The 25246-nt window shown below is 36.5% G+C and overlaps 1 protein-coding gene and 1 pseudogene across 1 annotated transcript in view; both read left to right on the top strand.

The window, feature by feature from the left end:
* Positions 1-25246, top strand: part of XPR1 (xenotropic and polytropic retrovirus receptor 1) — a 99634-nt gene that overhangs the window by 19692 nt on the left and 54696 nt on the right. The gene's annotated exons all lie outside the window — the stretch shown is intronic.
* LOC112541657 (dicarboxylate carrier UCP2 pseudogene) lies at positions 21970-24897 on the top strand (annotated as a pseudogene).

Raw genomic sequence — 25246 nt, forward strand, 5'->3', positions numbered from 1 at the left:
AATGTGTTTCCATTGGTAACACTATGCCGTGACAGCTGGATACTGAACATGCAAGAAAGAAATAGGTGTCTTTGAATTATGAATTTGGAGGCAATTACTAAGTATCATGGATTGTAAGAAGCAATCAATCAATCCTGGACTAAATAAAGACTGATTATTCACTTGAGGTAATGAAATTCACATAAGTTCAACAGGTGATGCAAGCAGAAGATGGACTAGCAAAATGATTATGTTTGGCAAGGTTATGGGAAGTAGAAAGAAGGGTAAAGCAACTGATAAAATGGATGAACAGAAACAAGGAAATTACTGGGGTGTCCTTGAAAGAGCTATGAGTTAATGTTAGAGACAAGTCAAGATGAAGAAAGTTTGTCCATACAATCATCAGGTATCAAGCCTGATGCAGTGGTACCTATCTAAAACAATTATATATAAGGTCAGCCTGCATCTTAACTGAATAGACTAGAAAAAGCATAAAGATCTATTTTGCAAATATTGTCTGACAAACCTATGTAAATGGCTCTTTTTTCTATAGTATATTAACATAAATTCAGAAATATTTGCCAGCATTTCTTCCTGACAGGCAGATTAAATGAATGTAATTCAATATGAACTGGATTTTGGAAGCTCAGAGATTTGATTCATTTTGTAGCTTTCTGTAACTTTGTGCATAATTTTTAAAGTCAAATGAGTGTTCTAACCTTGCTTTAAGAAAGTTATTAATATGCTTATGGCAGCTCTGATTTGCCTTAGATGGGAACATGTTACGAAGTGGTAGAGCAAGGGAACTAAATTCTGTCCTTGCAAATGCTTTTATGCTAGATGGCTTGCTGGACCCTGATTATCTTTATTTGGTTAGTAGAATACAGCTCTTCTCAGCACCAGTGCAGTTTATGGCACGCCTGTATATTATTTATTCTAATTATCCATACTTGAGAAATTTCTTAGAATCTTTGTTGCTCTAATGGGATAGTTGGATGGGTTAAAATGCAGAGATGGGCACTAAGGAATGTACTATCTTGGATGTGGTCCTAAATAACAGAGAGAAGTTGACTGACAATATTAAAGTGGTGGGAACTTTGACTACAAGTGGCCATGCATTGTTAGAGTTTTTGATTTAACAAAAAGCTTGATTAAAAAAATAGTAAAACATAAAATATTTTAAAAAGGCTGATTTTAATATACTAAGAGAAATAATGAAGATGTAATGGGAAAAAAGCCTTAAAGGCAAAGGCCAGCTGGAATGTCTTGAAAAAGAAATTAAAGCAGCACAGTTCCAAGCAACACCGGTGTGGAAGAAAACCAGAATGCATCTAATGGAGCTAGTGTGACTGAAGAGGCAGCTTGCCAACAAGCTGAGGCTAAAGGATGCTTCTTGGAAATGGAAGGAAGGTCTAACAACCAAGGAAGTTTACAAAGCTTGAGCTCAAAAATGTAAGAAGAGGGAATTGTGGAAGGCCTAATGCTCAGATGGGAGCATTGTCCCTATGTATGTTTGTAAGATCCATAAAAAAGAGAAACAATTCACAGTTCCCTACCCCATACATACACTAAGTACTCACATGTAAGCAATAGAATTTTACTGATAAGGCATCTTGAAATTGCTGCTACAGTGGTACCTCGGGATACGAATGCCTCTACTAACGAACATTTCGGGTTACGACCAGCTTCGGCAGGAAAATTTTACCTCGGGTTATGAACTTGCCTCTACTTACAAACCGGATCCGCGGCCATTTTCCCTGCTGTCACGCAGTCGCGGCTTCCTGTGGGCGAGGTCGCGGTAGCAAGGAGATGTTCGGTGAGGCTCGTGGTGTGTGTTGCGGTGTTTTGTGAAGGTTTTTGGTGTGCGTGTTAGCATGGCTCCAAAGAAAATGCAGAGCAGGCTTGGCGGGAGTCAGGCTCTGAAGAGGAAATTGCCTCGGGTTGCGGCCAAATTTGGGCAGAGGGCGGAACGGATTAACCGGATTTACATTGAACCCTATGGGGAAATTCGCCTCGGGTTGCGACCAAATTCGGAGGGCGGAACGGATTAACCAGATTTACACTGAACCCTATGGGAAACTTTACCTCGACTTGAGACCAACTCGAGTTGCAACCAGAGTCACGGAACGGATTAAGTTCGTATCCCGAGGTACCACTGTATTTCAGTAATTTGCCACTTTAGAATTAACATTTCTTTATGTTAATCCTATGCTTATGCTTAACTGCCTATGCTTGTTACAACTTGAAATGACTGTTCTCACTTTCTGTTACACTATTTGGGGGATATTATAACTCTGCATCATGAGGATACAGTTTGTCAATAAACATTTATACTATCACTTCTGATTTTAACATGGGCAGTTGCTATGGGCACTTTGGCAAATAATAGTTTGTTAATGAGTTGTTAGTGCTTTGCTGTAAAAATACACTTCTGTCACATTGTTTAATCAATTCACACTAAATCTTTTTTTCAGATTTAAAGACTTAATACTTTCTTCTCTTTGAAGGATGATTAATATATTTTAATAGCATTTGTAACTTTTTAAATAATCACACTATAGCTTACCAGCATCCTGTGAAATTAAGAGCCCTTGTGATAAAAATTAAGAAAATAGAAATGATTTAGAATTCTTGTAACAATATGAAAACCCTCCAAAGAAATCTTACTCTCCTGTGATGTAGTTCATGACAGAAATGCCAGTTTAATTTTGTTGATTTGCTTTGATGTTGCACCACATAGTGGTTTTTATAGGAAGAATGCCAAGGAGAACATTTAGGTAACTGCTTTTATGGTTCAGTGGTTTTAAAGTAAATAAATAAAGTAAGTAAAAACATACAGAATAAAAGTCAACTACTTCCTATTGTCCATCTTTTTCAGGAATGAAAATTTTCAAATTAACCTTCCCCCCCCCCAGATGAACATGTCCAGTGCTAAATCATTTATGACAGTACATGGTTAATTTGCGAAGCTGTGTTCAGGAGCTGCAGGAGTATCTATGTAATGACAAGTACATGAAAAAAGAGCATTAATATTCTTGTACCCAAAATTGGCATATTAGGACTTCAAGCATTGTACTTCATAGAGAAAACTATGCATTGGACATTTCATTGGGTTATTAAGCACGCTAGGGGTTTTATGCTACTGTGAACAATAAGTGTAGTTTGATTTGCCAATTCAGATTAGCACTTAATGCTATCACTTTGTACATTAGAAAGATGGGATATGCACAATATATTTTTAGTATATGTGTGCTTTGTTTTTCCACTGTGCAGTTAACTGTAGTGAGATGGCAGTACTTTATACTTCAGTAACATTTACTCTGGATTAAAAAAAAAAGTCTTTTCCTTGATATAAATCAAGCTTTTTAAGGTACATGGCATGGATTGGGAAGGAAGATTGAAAAGTTATGTACTGTATGACATGCATATTAGAATCCTGCTAACCTTACCAGTATATGAGTAATTAATCATGAAGTTTGGTGATAAGCTACTAGAGTACCCGCCCTTAATCTTTCAACAATGTGAAGGATAAAGTAACTAGAAGAATAAGGTTCATCAGTTCATATATAGTTGAAGCTTGCAAGGGCATTGATTATGGCTGAAGTCTAGTAGTAAAGAAAAAGCTCAGTACTGCACATTTTTATTTCACTAACATACCTCACAATGAAATTTAGTATCTTGGTTGTGTTTTGCAACAGGTATCTCTGATGGTCAGAACGTTCCTTCTTGTTTGCCTTTGAATGTAAAGCCACTTAAAATTCATTAAACGTGACTTTGCTTCTAGTTATCTGTTCACACCTTAGTTTGAAGGGAAGTCTGTGAAGACATGTTTTAACATGTAGATGTGCTAAAACCTTTGTCTATGCCCAGGCTTGTCCAGCTGCAGCTGTGTTGCTACTGGGTTATAACTCTCCTTAATAATCTCTGTTTATATCAGACACAGTGTGTCAGTTTGGATATAACAAACTCAATTTGTTAAACTATAGTTGGCAAAGAAACACAAGTCAATTTGCATACTAACCAAGTCCTGAAATCTTTTTTTTGGGAGGGGGTGCCTTTGAGTCAGTCTTAACTCCTAACAAATGCCTGACCTGCATTTTTCTTCACAAGATTTTCAGAAGTGACTGGCCAATGCCTTCTTTCTAGTGCTGAGAAAGAGTGACTGGCCCAAAGTCACCCATCTGGTTTCCAGCCTGGTGCTTTAACCACTACACCAAATTGGTTCTCTCACATCATACTAGGCCATAATGTGGCTTGTTTTGGTTAACGGTGTTGTATGAAGTTAGTCATTGTAGTGTGCAAAACATAATTGTAGGAAAGGATGAGCTACCTAGTAAGAGCTATTTATGCTATCCTTGAAACTTGGGAGAGAAAAGAATGCTAGAAAGAAAAAAAAAAAGTATTGGAAAGATATAGGATTTCTGTCCAGTTTTGGCTTTGGACCACTCATTGTTTTTTTCAGCCACCAACAGATTGCTGTTAAGGATGACAGAAAAAAGGTTATCCACTCCTCATTTATGGCTTAGCTTCCTATATGAACCCTGCAAGTTGCAGCTTACTGTGTTAACAATATTTAAGCAGGTCATAACTTAATGCAGTGGAGAAACCCAATCATCTTTAAGTGGCCCTTCCTTTACATCTGTAGTTATAGATATAGCTGGCTTTTGTGAAAAGGGAATAGGGAAAGTGTACACTTACTATTCTTTTGGGCTGGTGGGCATATTTGGAGTTTTGAGGCTTTGTGACTTTTTGTGGGGATGGGAAATTATAATATAGGGAGTATTGTAATTTGAACACACACTTCTATATGTCACAGTTCCTATACCTCTCTGTGTAAGAAAAAAAATAGTATTTAAAATGTGTGCTATATTGTTTTTTCACCACACCTTAAGTTTGAGAACTTTTTTTTTGGCCCTTAGTTATCAACAGCTTTAGATAATTTGTGAGGAAAAGAGTCTAGTTTCTATCACAGGATGTAAATAATGACTAGATTTTATTTACTACCTTCATATTAAGCAAACTTCTACAACATTCCTTTTCAAGGGAAGCAATAAAACAGTTTCTACAAAGGCTTCGGGGTTTTTTTGTTTTAAAAATAAATTTGTCTAATGTTCAGGTAGTTTATGTTTAGTAGATAGTAATAACAAATCTACCTCTCTGTGAGAAAACATTTGTTATCTGTGTACTTGTAGAAAATAAATTTGTTATTTTATTTATTACATAATTTATATCCCTCTATATTTAAACTACTCTAGATAATTCACATTAAAAAAACAGTTGATCTATGATAGTAGGTTTAAGAACTGAGTCTAACATTATTCTCAGTTGCAGACTCTAAACCTATATGAGTAATTGGAGATGGTATCTGCATATGTGTGTACATGCATATAGATTAAATTGATTTAAAATAGTGTAGGCTATCTACTGAGCAGTTATAAATAAAACTGCCGTTATTGCCTTTGTGTTTTTTTAAAAATAAATGTTAACTGTTGGAGAGAAAGGGGATTTTTGCTCAAACTTTACAAAGTCTCCATTGAATTGAAATTGACTCCTGGTGGCTTTATGAACCTGGCTATGCAGGTTTCCTATCAATACTACAAAACTAGTTTGCTGCTACTTTGGGGGATTTTTTAAAAATTTGCCATTGCTGTAGGTTACTGGGAGTCCATAGTTATCTCCCATCTCAGTATTAACTAGGCCATCCCTAATATATTTTCAAACCCAGACAAGCATATTTCAGTTTAATCAACAACTGCTTGGAGTATTGAATATGCCTCATATTTGTACTAAGAAGTATAGACAACTGTGCATTGTTACTTATAAATTCCAGGTGCAATATAGTAAAGCTAGGCATGTTTTTGATCCTAAAAACAGACACATATGTGAGAGCATTACAGGTAGTCCTCGCTTTTTAAAATAAAATTTTATTGCTTTTTAATTAATAAGAAAAAACAAAAACAAAAATAATACACTAGCAAGAAGAAAAAAACATTAAAAAGTGCTATAACAAAAAAGTGACAAAAATGCAACAAAAGAAATAAGAACTTAATGTAATATACCATTATAACAGTGAATAGTTACAAATCTATATATATCTAAATGCAAATATAATTCAGATGCATATATATTTCCAATACATTTATATGACTATCATTTTTTTAACCTACTATATTTTGTATAAATGAGTCCCATATTTCATTATACTTGTCCATACAAAGTCTGTGTCTATAGGCAATACAGGTAGTCCTCGCTTAACCATTCTTTCAGCGACCGTTCAAAGTTATGATGGCGCTGAACAAATGGTAGTTATGACCGGTCCTTGAAGTTACAACCATTGCAGCGCCCCTCCTCCCACAGTCACATGATCAAAATTAGAGTGCTTGGCAGCCCACCCGCATTTATGACTGCAGTGTGTGCTTCAACTCCCATTCCTGCCCCTTGGGCTGCCCTGCACCCTGCTGCCCCAGACCTTCGCCATCTTCCTCCTGCTGCTTGCCAAAGAGCAAGACCAAAAAGTGACTGGATCTCAATATTTTATTTAACAGTTTAAGTTCCGAAAGCTTAAGTAACTCAAGTTTAAATAGAATAAATCTCTGCTTATAATAGTTCCAACACAAAATTGCCACCTAAATCAGTTGTTAGATATATTTTCATAGCTAAACAAGATTATTAAAGTTTAAGATGCTGTTTTATATAAACTGGAGTTCTTCTTAATTGCTAAAATAATGCTGATAAGTTGATTAGTCATAGTTAAGAAAAGAATTTGCTCCAGGAGTGAAGGAAATGCATAATTCTAAAAAATATTTTCCAATTTATTAATCAAGTTTATCTAAGGGTTAAAGTAGCTCTCTAACAATCCAAACTATTGACTGAGGATCATAAATCACACTATTTCAGTAAGTATCAGTTTATTGGTTATTTTAGATAACTTTTTTTCTCTTTATAGTAACTTCAGTTGTTTGTCATGCTGATTCACAATTCAAAATGTTGTCTCATAAATAAACACTGTGCTTGTTGTACAAACTGCTTAATAATTCTGGCTAGGATTTTCTTGCCAGTGGGAGCAGCTACCAACTACTGAGGCATCTTCTGTGCTTTGTTTCTTTAATATGATGTACAAAATGGGAACTCTCACATGTTCACTTCCTAACAAGTCAGAATTTGTTCATTTCCAATTTTTGCTTATTAAGAGGGAAACAGACTACATTTCTCAATTTACACGTGTCAATAAACAAGCTGTGAACACAATAAAATTCTCTTTAAAGTTCAAACCTCCAAGTCCATGATGTTTGTTGAATTGATTTCATGAAATCATATTATCTATTTGATCACTGATTGTTTTATTTGATTCATGATTGTGTTCTTCAAAATGTAGTTAAAACTGGAAAAATTAAGCATATTAAATATATGAATATTTAAGGCTATTTTTGCTCTCCAGGATTGACATATTTTCCAGAATCCTCTTCAATTTGGTAAAGAAATTATGGAAAGGATAAAGGGCATGGGCAGCGAGCTGGTCACATTATAGTCCTGTATCAAGCCAATAAAGCATTTAACTGAAAGCATGATAATTACATTTCATTTAGTGTAATCATTTCCCATCAAACACTCCTCTTCTGGTCTCCAAGCATATAAGGTTAAAGAAATACACTTGAATGGGCTATAAAACAACCTTGAAATATTAATATTTTAAAGGTCAAACTTCTTAAGCATGTTTGATAGGCAGTTCACCCCTTCCCCATTTGAAGTATATCCTTGGGCACAAATCAATACAATCCATATGTTTCAACAAAAGAATCTTATTTTTTAGCAGGTAATGAAGCTACACTAATGACTTCTACTGCAGAATACATACAGGTTATCTAGGGAATAAAGGAAACAACATAACCTAATAATCAGTGAATTTAATTTGAGGATGCTTCAGACAACAATACTCCTCCACCTTTTTTCTTTTTTGTTAGTTACCTATGGCTTTTCAAGAGCAGCCGACATTAACAGTAATCTAGGCTCTAGCAAGGTAGTGTTTAATATTTAAAATACATTTGTTCCATACAAAATTCTTGTAGCTGGAGTTAGCAGGTTTGGACTTGAAGACAGGATATAGATGGACTGTCCTTCATGTGATGATGATTGGCTAGTGTCAGAAATAAAGGGAGATGGATGACCGCTCATCATTTTACTCATGGTTGTATGCTTACCACAGCAGAGTTTGGAAGAGTTCATGTTGAAGGCAGTGCAAAGAGATGGAAGGCCCAAAATGTTCATCTTACTATGAAAACTGTTCTGAGTTTTAATACAGTGCAGTGGGTGAACATTTTTTTCCATAGAATTTCATTAATACTGCAGATTACTATAATCACAACATCAGGTGTAATCAGCTTCTGTGTAAGAAGCAGAGTTTGGCATTCTATAGCCCCAGGGTTCAGATATGGGGAGGTCTGTATTTCTGACACTGGATTCCTGATAGCAGAACAAAGACTTGTGCATAAGCTAGAATTTTGATATGCAATACCCCAATTGTTCAGGATCAGAAGGATGCTATATTGCAGCTGGTAGTGGTTGTGTTCTTGAAAGCCACCAAAATAGTGCCAAAAGCACTATATTCTTCTTTAGGTGATCTTCATTATTATGCTGGAATAATGAATCATGACTTTAAGGTATTTGGGATTGAAATTCCCCATAATAATTGACAGTCGACTCTGCTGTTTAGGGTTTATGGGAATTGCAGAGCAAAATAACTGAAATGGGCCTGAATCAAGATGGGTAGATAAGACACACAAAAATACCTAAAGCAGTTGTGATTTCTATGGAAGCTCTCCACTTCATACTAGAAGTGAGTCAACAAATGATGAAAGCATAGTGGACTAATTCGAGCTGTTATGTAGGAAAAAGGTGTACCACTGGTCATTGTATACAGCCCTAAATTTCAGGATAGTATTTGGAATGCCAGCCAGAGGAGAACATAATCCTGATGGCAGTGATGAGGAAGACCTTGGGAAAGAGAAAGTTACCACGAGCAGGAGAAGAGGTACCCATGTTTAGCATTTGCAGCACAAATTACTGGTTTGTGAAGTCATCCAGGAACAGTGAACAGGTAGAGAAAAAGACAAACTATCCCATCCATTAAGTGGTGGCATATTACTTGGTGAGGTATCCTCAGCTATGGGGCAGCTTGCAGTCAGAGGCTTATGAAATGGCCATACTTGTCCAAGAGTCAGTTTCCTGTGCAGTAACAAGAGAAGATAAATTCATTTGGACACTGAGTTGGTAGATCACTTATTATTTATAAAAGGCAAAGATCTATTCTTTGGTTTCCCTATTGAATTGCTATACTTTCAGCTTAACAACTCATTTTCCCTATGCAAATTACTTAAACTTTTCTTCTTCCTGGGTTCTCCCAGCTTTCTGAAAATTAAGACATGTTTTTGGGCTTTCTTTCAGTTTGAGGCTAGCTCTGGTTGCATTCCAAAAAGGTGCCTATCCACCTTTTCCCAGAGAACAGGTGGGGGTGGGACTATATTCTTCAAAATATTTATCCCAGCATGCACAGGATCTACTATATTTGGGATTCTACTGCTCTGTTGCCACTAATTTCTACTTATATGGTTTGTAGGTAGAAATGAAGAACTTCTTATCTTGAAGTTAATCATAGTTCACACTGAGCCTTGGTTCTGAACATTGCTTATAACTCTGCATAGCTATAGAAAGTTTTTTTTGTAGTGGAAACAGTAGCCCATGTATGGCAACCAGAGGCTTGCAGAGAAAGTTATAGCAAGCAAGGTACTTGTAGGTAGCTTCAAGAGAAAAGAGCAGTAGACAAAAATCTGCACAAAGACCTTCTAGTGGCACCTTCTACTGTAATGAAAAAGGCAGGAAGAACAGGACCTTGGATAGCTCCTCCTGGATGAGTTTTTTTTCTCTAACAGTGTTGTAGATGGGACAGTAATGTTATCTGTGCAACCAGCTGGACCTTTTTATAGGTAGCTGCATAAACTTATAAACACTAACCTCTCAGAAGGAGCTTTTCTACTGTTAAAAGTCCTAACTTGTCCTGAATGTAGAACTGAGCGTACTTCTCCTGAATACTGAAAAAATCCAACGGTTAGCAGTTATAATAGATAGTGTTATATGTCCCAAGCATGTTGCAGTTCATTAGTTGTTCATCTCAGGGCCAGAAAGCAAACCCCAGCATGTAGAAAAAACAATTTTATCTATGAGTGTTCAGCCATTTTGCTCATACAGAGAAATTGTGTTAATCTATGTTTCCAGTGCTTCCTATTTTCAGTCTGCAATTTATTACAGGGATATGGATTCATATTGAAAATCATTCAGACTCCATCCATGAAAGTAAACACAGATTTTTCCCATAATTACTGTAGTAGTGGTAACCCCAGCAACTATCATCAAATGTTGATTGGCTAGCCAGATACTTATATGTATAGGCAATGTCACTAGATTTGGATTCATTTCTGTACTGTAGGATAATCAAATAACTATAATCTCCTTCCCATGTGAGGCAGAAAGATTTAGAATCCAAGCTATTGTAAATGTTTATGTTTTGATTTATTCATAAAGTATTTGATCTTTTAAAATGACATTGAATAATTTAAGTCTTTTTATTGATGGATTAGATGATTAAAAATAAGATATAATCTAAGCTTCTCCAACTGAAGCTTATTCTGGATCAGATTTTCTTCTGCAGATAAAAGAAAGACTGGTATTAAGCAAATATCAGTATTTTTGAAAAGATTTAAAAGTACTGATTGCACTACTCTATCTTAGGCTTATAAATGTGCCAACAACATGTTGGTGTGTGCTGTTCTGGATCTTCCTTCTGTAGAACCAGCAGTGTGGTGTTACATGCTGCTTGCATGTACTTCTGTGGACTCCTTCTGGAACCAGATGCAGATAGAAAAGTTGTGGGATACTCCATGTACATTTTATTAGTTAGGGACTCTGGTAGGTTTGTCTTAGAACAAGCAAAAAAGAAAAAGAAAAAAGAAAAAAAAAGCAACCTGAGGACAATCCATAATTTCTTCAGAACAAGAGAGAGTTCCTGGTTTGTTAGCTATGCCTACCCATAAAAAGACCCAAAGGAAGCAATCAGAGCAGCATGCCGCAGTATATTACTTGTTTGCTGGTATTGTTTAAAAGCTGTCCTAGTCCTACTTGGAGGGAATTACAGAATTATAAGGCCACTTCAAAAAAGCCTCATGCTGACTGAAGCATTATTTATTTTGATAGCATAAGTGCCACTGTTGTAAAAGCAGTAATACATCAATACTTTTATAGTAAAGGTAAAGTCTCCTTCAAGTCAAACTCAAGTTCTGTTACTTCATAGATACATATTCAAGTAGGGTTATTGATTTTTGGCAACAACACAGAAGTGATTTGCCATTGCTTTCTTCCAGAATGGGTGCTTAAATAGTATGTGTTGATATAAAATGTCAGCAAGTTTTCTTAATATACTGTTCAAAACAGTAGGTATAAACTTGACTTGAGAAATAATCTATTTCTGGTAGTAGACTCCTGAAAAAATGGTTTTCCATTATTGGATATGAGTTTGTATCATGTCTACAGATTTTCATAAACATTAAACATGAATATCTTTCTACTAGAAAGAGAGATAAAATAATAAATATGGAAGTCTAAGTGAAATATTCATTGTAAGTTTTTTTCATTGCATTTACAACATAGTCAGTGGCTACCTGTATTATGCATGGGGAAGATAGATAATGAAATGAAATGTATTGCATTAGCTGTTTCGTATAGCTAGAGGAGCTACCGCTAATCCATTTTAAAAAGGAATGTTTCAGGTGGTCTGGAAATTTGCTATATGCACTCACTGACACAAGTCTTTTGTTACAGTTGCCATTATTTCAGCTTGTTCATCAAACAGAAGGATATAACTTTCATAACATAATGGAGGCAGTCAAAGGGCTTGTCAGTCCCATTTGGGTCGTCTTTCTTAAACTCATGCTCATTCATTAAGGAAAAAATAGAATCTCAGGTGATGCTGCAGCACATGAAAGGCTTATTCAGTGGGGTTCGTGGCTATTGCCTAAAATTGTGTGCTTCTCAATATTGGAGAACATTTATCCACTGCTGCAATTGTAGGGTTAGAACAGAATCTTTTCTGCATAATTTTGTTATCTGTAATAATTATTAATGCATTGTGCAAGATTTGCTGTTAGCTGCCTCTTTATCAACTATTCTGTTTTGCATTTGAAGGTATGAGTGTATGTAGCTATCAAATACGTTACTTCTCTGAGTGTGAATTTTCATGCTTCTTAATTATTTTAATTTAATCCAGATGTTTAGAAATAGCTGCTGAATATGATGTAAATGGAAAGACTTATGATTACTTTAAAAAATGGATAAATGAACATTCCTTCCCAAATCTCAATCACTACTTGCCATCTTGATAATTGTCCTTCCCTTCTTTTTCTGTATTATCTGGAGAATGTATTTGTACTGCTTTTCTTAAAATCTTGGACTAAAAAAAGCAACGTACACTTAATTATAACTCACCTGCTCAGTATAAACTACTCCAGAAAACCCCTTCATTTAGTTTGCATAGTTGTTGCTGAAATTCCAAATCATGTGAGTAAGTGCCGGACATAGATCATACCTGGCATGTTTACTGTGGAGTCGGCTTTTTTGGCTTGGAGTGTTATGATTTCTGGCGCCAACTTCAAAACTTAGCTGCCCAGTTTGTCTATCTAAATTTTTCTAACTAGCAATTTAAGTACACTTAATTGGTAGAGTGCAGTGAATCTTGTCTATATTTGACTGTTGCTTATTCATGTTAATTATAGTAAGTTGTTTCAGAAATAAAATAAAGAACTATGCTGCCCATATTGCCAACTGAATTTAAGTAAATCCAATGTACTCATATCACTGCTAGACCTGTTAACAAATACCCATTTTCAGAATAAAAGCTTAGCTTTTATATTTTGGGTTTACAGTTCAAGAAAATGATAATGTAACATTGGCAAAAAGTTATTTTGGTCTTAATATAGTAAGACATTCATTAAGTAAAATTGTTTTTGCTATTTAGGTTATGGATGTATTTGAACAGTATCATAATCATTGGTGTCTGTAACATTTTTTTTGAACATAAGATACAGTAAGGATTTATAGTTGAAAAATGTTATTAATAGAAGGGTATACTGGAACATTGTGGAAGAAGGGTATACTGAGTTGTAACTAGAGCTGTGAAATTGTACACAAATATAAATGCTGATTCAACAGAGCATTGGTTTTGTTTTTGTTATGGAAATGGCTACTGTTAACTGCTCTTTTGAGTTGGTATCTTAAAGCAACTTGTCTAGGAACTCTTTTGTGGTCTGCTTGACACTATTTTGTGTACTTTGTTCAAGTTTTTTTTCACTGGGCAGTATTTTCATGGTGCTTCTCTGGACTGAAAATGTAAATTGAGCCTTAAATATTAAGTGCAAAGGCTCCAATTTACCTTGGAAGTTCTAGGCAAAGTAGGAAAGAGTACTGTACTGAGTACATAAGGTTATGATTTATGAACATGTTGTTGCATTTAATTGTCCAGTGATTACTCAGTATTTGTTTACCTAAGCGTATGCTGTTAGTGTGAACAGTTCAAGATACAGTATAGATTTCTTTCTATAATGTAAACTGGTTCTTCCTGAAAAATGTTGTAGAACAGGGCCAAATTCAGAAGTGTCTCATAATTTATCAAGTGTCTAAACAAGTTTTAATCTAGAAATGTAATGGTTAAGATCAAGAAGTCTCTGTGCTGTGCCCTGCTTTTCTGACCTTACTTTTTCACTGCTGCCCATAATAGTGCTTCTGGCTGGGATTCAGGTGGCTGTTATTGCAGCTGTAAAAAAAAAAGGAGAAGAAAATCCCTTGGATTCTAAGTATGTTGTGGAACATTGCACAAGTCTGAAGATTTATTGGGACAGGTTGCACACAGTTGTATCTGTTTCGACATGTTTCCTGAGATACACTGATGGACAAGAGCTTAAGCAAATAGTTTGTACTATAGCCTGTTTAAACACAATTATGATGTTAAGAAGCCAGTTACATTGTCTTATAATAATTTTGTGGCTAAGTAGGCTTGACTATATTGCTAGAGTAAATTATCACTTTGGTTACATAAATATTCCATATTAACAATTAACTAATTTAAGTTTTATCATTCACTTTTTAACTATATTTTGGATATATTTCCAGTGTCTGCTTAATCTGTGTCTTAATAGTTATATGATAGTGAGATCATTTGATTGTCACATAACTTGCCTTGCCTTGAATAAAATAATATAATATCTCTATTAGGTGAAAGAGTTATACTAATATGTTTAGCAGCCTCCTGAAGCAAAATCTCAAAACTCTGAGTGGAAGTTAATTTTTAAAATGTATGAAATAGCATTTGAATTGTTTAAGAAGAATATGAAAAGGGTTTACAATATTGATAATACTATTTGCAGATATATTTATTGCATACATGCTTCATATGCTGAGATGCGAACCTAATACCCAGGTGAGACAAAAATAGGGAAGGTGTGATTTTTGACGTGAAGGTCTCTACCTGACTTTATGTTTTCTGCGATATTATGGGGAAGGAAATACTAAGAGTTTTCCCTCTGTTTCTTTTTTGTCTAAAACACAAATGAAAGATTAGACTTTTTCCCCAAGAGCGCCAGAACAGGATTTGAACATTTTTTCCTATTTTTTGTTAACATTTGAATTATGTAAACAATAGCAACTGGTCACAAGAAGAAATGCTTTGTTGTTGTTTAGTCGTTAAGTCGTGTCCAACTCTCCGTGACCCCATGAACCATATTGCACCAGGCCTTCCGGTCCTTCATTGCCTCCCTGAGTTTGCTCAGTTTCATGCTCATTGCTTCAGTGATGCTATCTAACCATCTCATCCTCTGCCGTCCTCTTCTCCTTTTGCCTTCAATCTTTCCCAGCATCAGGGTCTTCTCCAAAGAGATCTCTCTTCGCATTAGGTGACCAAAGTATCTGAGCTTGAGCTTCATTATCGATCCTTCCAATGAGCAATCAGGGTTGATTTCCTTTAAGATTGACTGGTTTGACCTCCTAGCAGTCCAGGGGACTCTCAAGAGTCTTCTCCAGCACCACAGTTCAAAGGCATCAATTCTTCGGCGCTCCGCCTTCTTTATGGTCCAGCTCTCACAGCCATACATTACTACTGGAAAAACCATAGCTTTGACTATGCGGATCTTCGTCGGCAAGGTGACGTCTCTGCTTTTTAATATGCTATCTAGGCTTGCCATGGCTTTCCTCCCAAGGAGCAAGCGTCTCTTAATTTCATGGCTGCAGTCTCCGTCTGCGGTGATCTTGGAGCCCAAATAAATGAAGTCTGTTACTGCTTCCATTTCTACCCCTTCTATTTGCCAGGAATTGATGGGTCCAGATGCCATGATCTTAGTTTTTTTAATGTTGAGTTTCAAGCCAGCTTTTGCACTCTCCTCTTTCACCCTCATCAAGAGGCTCTTTAGTTCTTCTTCACTTTCTGCCATTAGGGTGGTATCGTCTGCATATCTGAGGTTGTTGATGATTCTCCCTGCAATCTTAATTCCAGCTTGTGATTCTTCCAGCCTGGCATTTCTCATGATGTACTCTGCATATAGGTTAAATAAGCAGGGTGACAGTATACAGCCTTGTCGTACACCTTTCCCTATTTTGAACCAATCGGTTGTTCCATGACCGGTTCTAACTGTTGCTTCTTGGCCCGCATACAGATTTCTCAGGAGACAGGTAAGGTGGTCTGGTACTCCCATCTCTTTAAGAATTTGCCAGAGTTTGTTGTGATCCACACAATCAAAGGCTTTTGCATAGTCAATGAAGCAGAAGTAGATATTTTTCTGGAACTCTCGTGCTTTCTCCATGATCCAGCGAATGTTGGCGATTTGATCTCTAGTTCCTCTGCCTCTTCGAAACCCAGCTTGTACATCTGGTAGTTCTCGGTTCATGTATTGCTGAAGCCTAGCTTGTAGGATTTTGAGCATAACCTTGCTAGCATGTGAAATGAGTGCAATTGTGCGATAGTTTGAGCATTCTTTGGCATTGCCCTTCTTTGGAATTGGAACATAAACTGACCTTTTCCAATCCCGTGGCCACTGTTGCGTTTTCCAAACTTGCTGGCATATTGAGTACAGCACTTTAACACCATCGTCTTTTAGTATTTTAAATAACTCAGCTGGAATACTGTCATCTCCACTAGCTTTGTTGTTAGCAGTGCTTCCTAAGGCCCACTTGAAATGGAAACCCCATCTGTTTTAATAGATCTAGTTGCTTGTGATCAGGATTTGGTATGCTTTTTAACACAATGAAGGAACCAAATCCTAGAATGTATACCATAAAATGTGGAACATCCTCCCCGCTGAGATTCAGAGGGCACCCACCCTATTAGCCTTTCATAGAGCTGTGAAGCTCTGGCTCTTCACCCAGGCTTTGGGCTAGGATGGAAGTTAGTCCAGCAAATGTAAGAGCATGGGAGTCTATGTCATATTGTGGCACTATGCTTGGGATATGTGGTATTGTTATGAGGTTGGTTTGTTTTATTTATTCTGTTTTTATTTAATATTATTGTGATCCACCTAGAATTATCTTGTATAAGATAGAAATGGCCATGTACGTTTAAATAAAATAAAATATACTGTGTTGTGTTTCCTTCCTCATGCTCACGAAAAGATAATATGGAGTTTTAGAGGAAAGATGTACTGAATTTTAAATATTTTAATCAATTTAAAATTTCATTACCTATATCTTGTTTGTATTTAATTCATTCTTTTTATTCTTGTAAGAAGTAATAAACTATTTGGGCAGCATGTAAATTAAGCCCTCATATTTTGTGTTTGTGCAATCAAGCTATTATATAACATCTAATGTCAGTCAGCTAAAAGTTTTGACTATGTTTTTTAGAGCATTGCTTTGGCTCTCATCCTATTTTGTGGTATACAGTTTTCTTAATAACAGTTGGGTTAAATAAAAACAGGCCACATCAAATTCCAGCTGAGGCATTTAGTATTATTGGACTGGGAAAACAGTTTTAGGTTCTCCTGTTGTATACCTGACTCATGTGAAATTTGAAGAATTGACATAAGGCATTACTGCATCTTCATGCTTGTTGCTTAGTTTTTTGCATGCCTTCATGGGATGTCATTAAATAATGATGCCACTAAGGCTGTAATACAGTTACCTGTAAACAGGAATATGCAGCTACAGTAAAAGCTCTATGAAAGTATCACTAAGATGGTTGTGTTATCCTTTTTCTTGCCTAGCTATTAGAAATTATTCAGCATGCATAATGAGCCACTAAAAAGCTTGAGGTGGTAGAATACCACCTCATTATGCAAGTTTGAATGAGTCAGTTTAGAAGACAAACTAGAATTAATGATAGAAAGTAACAGCACCCCAGGGATCTTGAGAAGCCAGTGTATATGTGACTGTGCTGAGAGATGGCTAATGCCATAGCTTTCTTTTTTTCTCTCAACACAGGTTTTTCAATTGAGTAGGATTATGAATTTTGATAGCAACAAAAATAGATGTAATATGTACAACAGGAAAGTAAAAACCAAACAGTTGAGTATGGTAGTCATAAGCTTCCTATAATGTGGTTAATGTCCTCAGACAAATCTGATGTCGAAAAAAGAAGTTTTATGACTAAGCTAATTCATTTTCCTTTCTCAGAGTTTTCCCTCAGGCCTTATTATTTGGGAGGATGGTACTGGAGAAAGGGCAAAAATATTTTTAACCTTTCCCCCATGTTGTCACTGCATTCCTGTGAAAGGTGTATGTTTGCACCATGAATTGTGACCTTAAAAGTGGTCATTTTCCTACCGGGTTGCTTAATAGATCCCTAGTGAGAGGCATGATGTCTTTAAAGATCAATGCTAAATGAAAAGCTAAAGATGTTAAACCCAATCGAGTACTAGCTTCCAGTGTCTTCAGAGGTAGCAAACTATTTATAATGGTCAAATATTAATGGCATACATGGAATACCCTCATTCCACTTCCAGAAGAAGGGAGGAGGGCACACACTCACCCTTATGTCCCTTTTCAGCCCAGTCCTGAACCAAAAATAGAAGAGCCCCTTTGGTGGAGGTTGAAGTACTAGCTGGAACAACAGCAGATTCAGTAGCAGCTAGGGGTCACTACATGTTCTTTGCCATGTACAGGGGATTCCAAGCAACAATTACGCCTAGAATATTCCAAGTGAAATCAAGCTCTCCATCTATTTATCCAGGATGTCTGAGCATTTATACACAGTATTTGCTGTCTTCTTATTTAAATGCATCGTATTTAGTTGCATCCATTTTAATGCATCTTTTTCTTTTGTCTTTTTTGTCACTGTTGCTTGCTTTTCTTTTAATTTCTTAGGGCAAGATGATGTACATTTTCTAGCAGTACATTAAAGTTTTATTGGACTTTTGTACAATCGAACCCAACATACTGGATTATGGGCATTGGATGTATAATTAACATCTCATAACAATGTGCAGACATACATAGCCTTTTTATTCTTCTGAACTACAATGTATTCTCACTAAGAAATCAATCAGAATACAGCTTAGATAGATAAAGCAGTTTTAAGGCTCCTTAATTCCCAGCTCAGTCTTAGTTTTTCAAGTTTTATTCCTTCCTCAGCAACAACTCAATTAGGTTATTGGGAAGTGATTTCCACTTATTATCCATCCACTCAAAAGAAAGTGAACATACTTCAAGATAGCATCTAATTTGAGTCAGTTTGTCTAGGAATAAGGAATTAGGGGTGTGTAATACATTTTGAATCTGAAAAATGTTGAGCTCAAAGCATCTCTTTCAAATCTGAAATAACTGTTTTGAGCTAAGGTAGGTGCATTTTCCAGACCTAGTTTATGTTAATGTTGCAGACTTTCCACCCTCATATAGGCACAGTATGATTACATCTCTGCTGACTGAAGGCATATGAGCAGCTCCTGAGGTTGACAGATTTTTGTTTCTCAAACAAAGATTTCCCATTAATAGTATTGTTAAGTCAATTAACAATACTGAGTCTGTTTCTCAGCTGACCTAGGAGAGGTAGTGATTGCTTTAAAAACCACTGTCATTGCTTGTTCCATTTTACAGATGACTCAGTCCTTGTCTTTGTGTATCCATATTGCACTGATTTGTATTCTCTGTCCCATGTTCAAAAATGCCGAAGGAAAAAATATTATATATTTTGTGTGTGCAGAAATTTTGTGGGGTATATTGTAGGAGGATTAATATTTTGATAAATCTCTGGGAAATGTCATTTCCCTGACCCAGTTACCTAAGTATTGTTTCACTATGCATGACTGCAAATATCTAGAAGATAATTTTCACTCATGCACCAACTTTGAATATTGTGTATGTTTCCTGTCAATCTTATAAAAATAACCAGCAGTGAGAATTACAATAAAATAAAGAGTTATGGAGCTAAGTGCAAGTATTGTTTACAGCTTGTTCACTTTATCAAGGAAAACATCGTTGTTATATTGGTGGCTGAACTAGATACAGCTAGAAAATACTATAGTTTTCCTATACATATGGCACTATTGGTATGAACACCATTAGAAGGGTAACTTATTGTGTGTGCAGGTAGTAATGATATTGTAGGGTTAGGGCTTGTAGTGAACTGGATGAAAAATCATTATGTGTCATTAAATTAGTGTTGATTCTTAGTGACCACTTAGATCATCCTTGTACACGATGATTGGTCCTCAGCCTGGCCCTTTGTGTCTTCCAATGGTGCACCCATTGCTATTGTAATCTGTTTTGCTTATGGTTATCCTCTTTCCTTCTACCTTTTCTAGCATTATAGATTTCTCAAAAGAGCTAGGTATTCATATAATGCTGGCTTCTTTTTAGTATTCTTTGGTTTTTCTCAGTTTTCCAGCATTCCAGCAAAACAAGCTGGCATCTCTGTTCCTACAGTAGAAATACTTTATTGGATCAGAAGCTTTATCTAGAGGGAAAGAGCCTTCTGTTTGCTGAAAGTGACCCTGCATCCAGGCTGATGGTTTTAAAGATTTTTTATATGGTTTATTCCAGTGTGTTTGCAAAATATCTGAAAGTGTTGGCTCTATTATCTTTTAACAATAAGTTCTTGATATTAGGTTACAGGGTTTGCCCAGATTTGATGTGTGTTGGCTTCTCTGTAGCTTGAAGACAGCTCTGTACACCTAACTTAGAACTGTTGGAGATTTGGGATAAAGTAGCTCTTGCTTTGGTTGTGAATAACCATACTGAAAACTGAATGCGCATAATAACATTTGAAGAACAATATCGTGTAGATGTTAAATATCATATCTGTTTGATTACTGTTCATGAAAATGTGACTAGAGGAATAAAATACTGACTTAGGGAAAGCAGAATATGCTGTTTATTAACATTAAAGTAAAATGTCAAATTTGGGCCACCTACTCTAAAAAGCAGGGGAGGAATTTGGTAGAAGTTCAAGATTTTGTTTTTCCTGAAAGGGTTTCCAGCCTGGCTAAAGTAATATCTTTGCAAACACGCTGAAGTCAGTTGCTGTTTACAGCCTACTTTTGTATCTGTGACAATATGACTGGACAGAGTGTCTGTCCAAAACATTTTTTTTCCTCCCAGCTGTGGAATGAACTTTTAAATTAATGCTGCTTTTCTGAGAAATGTTTCTCCTTTGCATTTTGTTTTTCAGAAACTTTTTTTTTTTCATTCAAACAAGTAGGTAGTTCTGTTGTATAACTCTGAATCTTTAGAACTAGTACAGTATAATTTTGCTTTTAGGAAAAATGTTATTTTCTCCCATTATTTTTCTAATATTACAGTTTGCTACATATTTGCTGAAATGAGACAGATAACCTAACTCTGTGTTGTAGTCCAGTTGGTTTTGAATGTTTCCTTCAGAGCTTCTTCTAGTTCATGTGAGTTAATATATTTACATAGTATTCAGTGTTGCTTTTTAACAGTTTAGTTAAGTATCAGGTCACTGCTTGGAGCTTTCCCATTTTTTAACTGATTAATTAGTTTAACAATTTCCAAATGAGGGAGTGGCCAGAGGAGAATACTGTTTAGAAACACAGGTTGAAGAAAATGGCCAGTGAAGAGAGCATGTACAGCATGCTATAAAACTCTTCCTACCTCTTGGGTGGAATCTTAGTTTCTGGCCAGGTCACCCTTTTGGTTGAGATGCTTGCAGTTATCTTCCCCAAAAGGATAACATTTTTATCTTTTGTAGCTTGAATAAGTCATTCTCTATTGGTTTGTATAAATATGTGCTGCTTCTTTTTTTAATTAGATTGTTTAGCTTTTTTTTTTTTTAGATCAAATACATGATCGCTAATAGTGGGACCATTGCTGAACTTGTAATGTTTGAAAGCTATAATTAAATCTGCCTTGGCTTGCATGCAGTCTTGATCAAACCTTTTAAAAAAATTTTAATAAAATTTTTATTGCTTTTTAATTAATAACAAAAAAGAAAACACAAAAATAATACTCTATCAAGAAGAAAAAAACATTAAAAAGTGCTATTACAAAAAGTGACAAAAATACAACAAAGAAAATAAAAAAACAGCATAGTATATCATTATAACAGTAAATAGTTACAAATCTATCTGTCTATCAAATATTATTCAGATGCCTATATATTTCCAATACATTTAGGTGACTATCATTTTTTTTTAACCTACATGAAGTCTTGATCAAACCTTAATTTCTGCCCAGGGATGATTTGCTCATGAGGTGCTGATGGGTTCATAATGGTCTCTGAAGTTGTATCAGAGCATTATACATGGCTAAGGCTTCTGGAGGATTTGAGGTCTCAGGAATCCATGAAACTCAAGGGACTCATTTGAGAAATGATCACATAAGTCTTGTAGTCGTTACAGACCATTTAGGAATTTATGAGAAGACCTAGCTCTCTGGATATGGCTCTAATGCTGGAAAAGATGGCAGAAAAGAAAAAAAGAACAGAACAGAACAGGATGACCAGCATGGTAGATGGACTCGGTTATTGTGATAATGAGACCTGAAAGAACAGGTTAGGGATAGATAATCATGGAGAAAATATGTGGTCTCTAGGAGTTGAAAACGACTTGATGGCACTTAATCAAAATCAACTATAGGAATGGATGAACCTATGTCATTGTCCTTAGCGCAGGTGGACTGTTCAAAGAGGTAAAGAAGCCTTTCACCTGGGACTTAAGTCCCGGGTGAAAGGCTTCTTTACTCACACATATTAATAACACATCCCAGATGACTAAAGACTGGAATCATTCTATTACTGACCATGAAATACTGTTTCTTCTCCTCTTCCTCCAACTTTATAAGAATATGTTAAGTCATATGTCAAAAGCAAAGTGTCTGCTCTAGGGACTATGGAATAAAGAATGATGGATGCTATTTTCTTGTGTCAGTTTCAACTTATTTTATGGCTGATTGGGATTCTTTGGGAAAAAGTGGAGGACTGTCAACACTTTTGGCTGCATCTTTATGCCACAGACTAGCACTTGGTAGAGTAGCAACGAAGAACTTGGGAACAATGTTCAGATGGCATGATGTGTCCATAGCTACAAAAATCAGAATAGTGCAGGCAATGGTTTCCCAGTGACACTCTATGGAAGCAAACTTTGACTTTGAAGAAGCAAGATAGAGTATTGAAGCTTTTGAACTCGGTTGTTGGAGAAGTCTCCTGAGAATACCATGGATAGCCAAGAAACAAATGGCACATAGACTAAATCAATTCAGAGTTCTTACTCAAGGCACAAAGTATCTGGCTCAGTTTACTGTAGTTTGGACATATCATACAAATACCTAGTTCTCTTGAGAGGTCTATAATGCTGGGAAAGATGGATGGAAAGAGAAAAAAAGGATGACCAGCGGCAAGGTGGATGGACTGAATTACAGCAGCCGTGGGTGCACCTTTGGAAAATCCAAAGGGCCAGGTTATCCTGGAGAAAATTGATTGCTAAGAGTTAACACCAACTTGATAGCATATTATCAATAAAAGGTAACAGAACTGAGGTGAGGGGAACACAGGGGAGTATATCTGATCCCCTGATGAGTTGCAAGTGGGCACTTACTGGTTGAGTCTGATGCCAGAGAAATGTTCTCAAATGAAAAAATATATTAATTATTTTTTAATGATCTCCTTCAGATATTTTAATTAATAGCCATAAAATACAAGGTAAAATATATTAGCAAAGCATAAAGCAAACCAAATAAAAAGATACTGGTAAAATTAAAAATCAGTAGTAGCCACCAATTAAAATGTATTTCAGAATACTAATGTCAATTTAAAGATCAAAAGTTTGTCTTAAAATGAACTTATGAGGCTGCCTACAAAAGGATATAAAATGAAACTAGTCTGGCTTCCATTGACAAGCACTTCCAGAACTTGACAGCAGCAACTGATAAGGCCCTCTCAAGTGCTCCCAAATACAGCATAAATGATTTTACATCTGTTACAGCTACATTAAAAGCATTCAAGATATTTCAGTTCACAGCCTACTGTAACCTTTAACAAGTTTAGCAAACTGTCGCCTAAATCAATCAGTTCCTCTTCAGTATGGCACATACAACAGATTATTAATACATAACAGGGTTGCGCAAAGTCTTTGAAAGGGGCTATTTGCATAGCATGTTGGGACAACTAAGTTATCCCTCTCAAAATGTTAAGCAGCCACATTCTCTAAAAGGAGGATGTCAGTGGGAAGGAGTGCTTTTTACTTGCATTGGCTGCTTTGTGAGCTGCTATGTGTGTTTGTTGAAAGTGGACTTTGTGAGCCTGCCCATTCTGGGCACCACTTCACTTGCTCCCCAAACACTGCCACTGCTGCCACTCAACGCTCTGCTCTCTCTTCCCTTGGTGACAGCAAATGTTATGATTATTCTGTGTCAACTTTCAGCCCATCTTTCTATTGAACGTCAAGGGAGTTGGGTTGGATTGCTGTTGAACAAATATGATAAATGGGAAACCTTTAGAGAAGCTTGATCAAACTGCCACTATCTTGATATACTCAAATAAGATTAGGGAAGAATTCATTCCTCTGGTCTTTCTACTACCAGTCCCTGGCAGTTTTTCTTTGCTACTTTCAAATCCTTCATCCCCTCTTTAAAACCAGCCTGAAGCCATTACATGAGTTGGATTCAAGCCTTCCAGTGTTCCTCCAGTGGCCACCGGCAAGTATGTGGAAGATGGGACAGCTGCCTGCATTGCAGATTTGATTACTTTCCCCTTTGATATAACAAAAGTAAGGTTGCAGATCTAAGGAAAGAACAGAGTTCAAGGGAGTCTTTGGCACCATGATCATGATAGTGAAGAAAGAGGGCTCAAGACCTTCTATAGCTGCCCTATGGCTGGCACCAGATGAGTTTCCCTTGATCCATATCAGGCTGTGTGATTTGGTGAAACACTTCTACACCAAAGGCTCAGAGTATACTGGCATCAACAGCTGGCTTCTTGCTGGTTGTACCATGGGAGAAGTGGTGGTGGCCCAGTTCTCAGATGTGAGGAAAGTGAGGTTCCAGGTCCAATCCAGATCGAGGCTGGCAGATGGTACTAGTGGACATTGGATGCATACAAGACCACTGCCAGGGAAAAGGGGCTCAGAGATCTCTAGAAATGGCGTTTCCCAATATATCGTCGTGAATTCCACTGAATATGTTCTAATCAAGTATAACCTTCTGAAGTACTGCCTCATGACAGATAACATGCCTTGCCACTCTGCATTCAGATTTGGCTTCTGTACCAGTGTTATTGTCCCCCTAGTCAGTGTAGTGAGCACCATTTATATGAATTCTGCTCCCAGCCAGTACAAAAGTGGTATGAAATGTGCCCTGGCGCATTTCCAAGTGATGGGATTCTTGGTTTTCTTGTTTCTTCAGCCAGGCTCCTGGAATGTGGTATTGTTTGTGACCAATGAATAGCTGAATCAACAGTCTAATGGTGGCATTTAGATTGCGGGAGATTCCTTTCTCAGCCAATTGCCAAAGCACAGTTTATCTCTTGTACACATGCCTGAATCCTATGAATGAATTTTACCCCCCTCAATCTATGTATTTTTATGTCTCCACAGAGCCTTCTCCATTTTAAAATATTAACATTCTTCTAGAATTATTTGTGTCATAACATGGTTGGAGCTGCTAATTCAGGACCTGCAGGAACTGCAGCTGGTTGTCTTTTTAAAAGTGATTTATTCTTTCTATGCTGCTGTCCAGTCTTGCTTTGCTTTCCCCTATTAAGGTCTGGGTTTTGGACAAGGGCACTTTATTAAAA

The sequence above is a fragment of the Python bivittatus genome, unplaced genomic scaffold (assembly GCF_059951505.1).
Source record: "Python bivittatus isolate LINGU-HERP-01145 unplaced genomic scaffold, Pbiv_v1 ctg000700_np1212, whole genome shotgun sequence".
NCBI lineage: Eukaryota > Metazoa > Chordata > Lepidosauria > Squamata > Pythonidae > Python > Python bivittatus.